At 39.5% G+C, this 4,963-nt stretch overlaps 1 pseudogene; it reads right to left on the reverse strand.

Annotated features, from left to right (window-relative positions):
- Positions 1-704: 704 nt before the first annotated feature.
- LOC129690853 (L-lactate dehydrogenase A chain-like) lies at positions 705-1,640 on the reverse strand (annotated as a pseudogene).
- Between the last annotated feature and the right edge of the window lie 3,323 nt (positions 1,641-4,963).

Below are 4,963 nucleotides of genomic sequence, written 5' to 3' on the forward strand. Positions count from 1 at the left end.
GGGGAGAGTAGAAATCATACTCATAGCGACACTGCTGGTCTTATTAACCAGCACTCTAGAGGGAGGAAGGCAGATCTCAGTGGGGTAGAGGCCATTATGGTCTATGTAGTGAGTTTGAAGCCAGTCAGGGCTACACAGTGCGACATTGTCAAAAAACCATAATATTACATGTAAATTTTTTTCACTGTTCAAGTTTTATTTGCTGTTTTCATTGACATGACACTTGGGTAGTTAGTTATATCATCCATACACAGATCTTACTTTCTACATAATATTGCAATGTACACTACAGACACATACAATACACAAAATAATATCCTTTAGAACAGTTATGCACAGATATACATAATGAGTTTACATACTGGACAGGTTTTGACTAATTGGGAACTCATTGGCCTAGACATGTTTGTTGAGGTGAAGGTGCACAGAACAGTGACACAGCAGGCTCCCAGGATACAAGACGCCTGCACACAATTGGCAGTGTGTCTTGGAGATAGTAGGACTATCAGGCTAACCAGGTTTCTTTGGTTATCACACTAACCAAGTATCACTTAGCATCAGAGTAGAGCTGTGGGAACTGAGGTTTTCCCCAGACCACCTGAACACAACTGCACTAACCACAGCTCAGAGGAGAAAACAGTGCATGGTCTCCAAAGAAACCTTGCTGCAGCCTGGACAGTGAAGAGCTAGGAGATGGGGGTACTTTAGAATTGCAGCTCTTTCTGGGCACCCCATAGCGTATCAGATCTCTTCCTCCGGCAGGCTTCCTCTTGAGTATCAGAGTCACCCTCACAACATCTGAGATTCCATTTTGTCTCAGAACAAGAGACACTGAGGAAGACATCATGTTTTCCCACAGAGACCCTTATTCATGGTGGAAATGGGATGCATCTGTCTCACAATCTTTGTTAAGCTCTCAGCCAAGTCTGCCACAGAGAGGCCAGTTTTATCACCCCATAGGCACTTCAGTTACCTATTTGTGAACCTCCTTCCTCTGCTCCTTATTTTTGTCAGTGCCGAGATCTGGGTTCAGATTCTTCAGGGAAACCCTGGAAGTCACTCGAACAGGTACACTGGAGTCTCTGTGCTCTCCTATGAAATCACTCATGACAGCTTAGGGGGTGAACTCCCAACCTTTCTCCCATCAGGTAATGAACAGAGTAGAATCATTTCCAATAACTCAGTTTGGGGAGAAACTACTTATTTTCAAGCCACATAGGTCAAGATATCCACTGGATTGGAAACAATGAGCAGTTTGCACTTTGGACTGTATTTCACATTGCTGGAAATGATGAACCTGAAGATGGTCACATTTCACTGGACCATATTGAGTCGGCTCTCTCTTTCTTCCTAGTAGGTTCCTGCTGCTGTGATGATGACCAGCTTGGAGTTTGCATTCACACGATATACAGTCTTTGCTGGAGACAATTTTTGGTGTTCCAAGGAACAGGCTGCTGTGCTGGAGACCTATCATCTCTCCCTTCAGTTTGTCTTCTATGACATCAACAAGAGCAAGCTCATCTGCCAATGAAAGCACCAACCATGCCAACAGCACCAACCACAACAACTGTAATCTTGTTCTGTGGAGCCTGTTCTTCTTTAAGAAGATTCATAATCCAATGGTCCTTGAGGGTTGCCATCTTGGAGTTTGATACTTTTGGGATCACTAGTGCATGATTGGGTGGCATTGGGCACACAGCAGCTGGTCTGGAGTAGGTGACAGTGGCTCCAGCTGCATGTAAATATTTTAATAGCCAAGTTTACTTTCCCTACTGTATTAAAAACATCATCATAAGTATTTGACAAAATTCCTAACAAAGATGTAAATTGGTAATATACACATATTACATCTCATAATTAGTTGATGTGTACCTAATATATCTGGAAATGTAAGGTATTTTCATTTCACCGAAAGACATAAAAATTAAACCTACATGGCTTTACATTTGATACTTTTCCTTACTCATATCTTTTGGAAACAACTTATTTTGAATTGTGCAGCATTATTTTAATTTTGCCAGACCACGGTGTGCAGATTTTAATACAACCAACTCCTTAATTCATCTATGTTGGTTCATCTGCCAGAAAGTATATGCAAATTAATAATATTGTTTGATTAAAAAAATCAAAGTGATAGACTTGCATAAGTATTGCTCAAAAAGTTGAATCTTAGCTTAGAATGCAACAGCTTTAACGTTGATTTTGCTTTAACTAAGTGATTTTCTGTTATAAATACTAAAGATACAGAATTTTGTCCCCAGGGATAATAACAGGAACTTACTATTTTTTTATTTTTTTATCTAAACTTAGTGCAAATAAGAATAAGTTGTATAAAATATACCCTTTCATACTAATAACATGGGACAGTATACATACATTTAATCACATTAACTAAAACATTACATAAAACAATGGTATAGAGTTTGAAATTTAGAGACTTGTTTGTTTTGCTCCTTGTTTCTTCTGATAAGCAAGAAATAACAAAATATAGTCAAATCCATGTAAGTAGGTGCTCAACAAATCTATATTTGCATAAAATTATACAAATTGAATTGTTAGAGTAGAGGATAGACATAATATACATTCTACTTTTGTAGTACTTTAATATTAGTTTTATAATTTTTAGTTGTGGGAAAAATTACCCATGTATATTATAGAGTTGGTAAATCAGCTTACACTTTTTGAAGGAAAATGCTGATGTTAGAAGAGCGATTGACACAGACTATCAAAGCAGACGCTGAGACTTATGGCCAACTGTTGGGTAGAGAGCATGGAATCTTATGTAAGAAGTGGAGATCTTAAGTAAGATCTGGAGAGGACAGGAATCCCACAATGAGAGCAACAGAACCAGAAAATTTGAACACAGGGGTCTTTCCAGAGACTCATACTCCAACCAAGTACCAAGCATGAAGATAACCTAGAACCCCTGCACAGATGTAACCCATGGCAGTTTAGTGTCCAAGTGGGTTACATAGTAATGGGAAGAGGGACTGCCTCTGACATAATCTGATTGGCCTGCTTGTTGATCACCTCTCCCTGAGGGGGGAGCCGCCTTACCAGGCCACAGAAGATGACAATGCAGCCACTCCTGATGTGATCTGATAGACTAAAATCAGAAGGAAGGAGAGGAGGACCTCCTCTATCAGTGGACTTGGGGAGGGGCATGCATAAAGAAGGGGGATGGAGGGTGGGACTGGGAGGGGAAGAGGGAGGGGCTTATGGGAGATATAAAGTGAATAAAGTGTAATTAATAAAAAAAGAATATAAACAGAAAAAAACCCTATTCCTCAATAAACTTTCCACTTTCAGACTCAGTCATACAGCTCAATATGTTTAATAAAAAGGGTTTTAACTTTTCATGTGGCAAAAATTCACTCCTAAATTGTATTCTTATTTTCTTTATTATAGATTATAGTCAATTACTCCTAAAGCAAAGTACCACACTAAAAACATTCTACACTTTGTCTTCCCTTCCTCCTCTCCCTCATCATTTTCGTACCCCTGATCTTCCATTTTTCTCTTCTTTTCCCTCCTCCTTTTTTAAACTCTCTTCTTCATTTCTATGTTTTTTCCTTTTCCTCCTCCTTCTTTTATACCAAACCAGAATGCTTTATATTAAACTATTTTAATGTTAATAAGCTTTTGCAGGGTGTTGGAAGTCTCAACTATGTGCACTAATTTAATTTTAAATGCAACCTTAGTTAGATTCTACTTTTCGTCCAAAAGAACAAATGCCTGATTCTTAAGTGAAGAACCTAGAATATTAAGATTAAAAAAATCATACTAGGTACATTGCTTGATAAGCTTGATTTTGATGTAGAAAGTAGAAGACTCTGATACTTGTGTTCACACTGATAGAAAACGAACATAGAAAAATTACACTGAGTGAGTAAATGGTAAAGCAGTTCATTTGTTGAGAGAGGCTGGGAGGACAGTGTATTGCTCCCAGGGAGCTTCATGATCTACTCAGGTGGAAATCGATTGCAAGGAGTAGCAAGAGTAGCAATTCCACTGTTGACAATCCTGAGCCTTAAGGTGTCAAAGGCTTATTGGCTAGCCTGATGTATTCTGAGGCTTATGGCTTCGCGCTCTGAGAGCTAGAAAATTATGATCCCAGATTCGGGAGCCAGAATCTTACAGCTTAGGGAGCTGAGGTTACAAGCTTGTTCTTATGGGTCCTACGTAAGTGTCAGTCATGAGCATACTGCACAGTTACTTAGATTTTTTTGGTGTTGGGACCTTAAACGTTTGGCAACTCTCTGGAACTATTCCAGCACTGGAGATCAACAGCACCCTACACAGTCTTCACAGCCTGATATTCTCTGAAATCCAGCTCTTACTCTTTCCCACTTCTTACATAAAATTCCATTCACTCTGCCCATCAGTTGGCCATCAGGCTCAGCATCTGCTTTGACAGTCTATACTGCAGAAGCTTTCAGAGGCCCTCTGTGGCAGGTTTCAAGGTTGTTTCCTGTTTCCTTCTGGCTTTCAGAGGCTCTCTGTAGCAGGTTCCTAGGTTGTTTCCTGTTTTCTTTTTCTTCTGATGTCCATCCTCTTTGCCTTTCAGGATGGGGATTGAACATTTTAGTTAGGGTCCTCTCTTTTGCTTAGTTTGTTTAGATGTACAGATTTTAGTGGGTTTATTCTATATTGTATGTTTACATGAGTGAGTATATACCATGCGTGTCTTTTTGCTTCTGGAACAACTCACTCAGGATGATCCTTTCCAGGTCCCACCATTTACCTGCAAATTTCATGATTTCCTTATTTTTCATTGCTGAGTAATACTCCATTGTATAGATGTACCACAGTTTTTGCATCCATTCTTCAGTTGAGGAGCATCTGGGTTGTTTCCAGCTTCTGGCTATTACAAATAAAGCTGCTACAAACATGGTTGAGCAAATGTCCTTTTTGTGTACTTGCACCTCTTTTGGGTATATGCCTAGGAGTGGCATGGCTGGAT

This window comes from Psammomys obesus, unplaced genomic scaffold, assembly GCF_907164565.1.
Source record: "Psammomys obesus unplaced genomic scaffold, mPsaObe1.curated_primary_1811, whole genome shotgun sequence".
Taxonomy (NCBI): domain Eukaryota; kingdom Metazoa; phylum Chordata; class Mammalia; order Rodentia; family Muridae; genus Psammomys; species Psammomys obesus.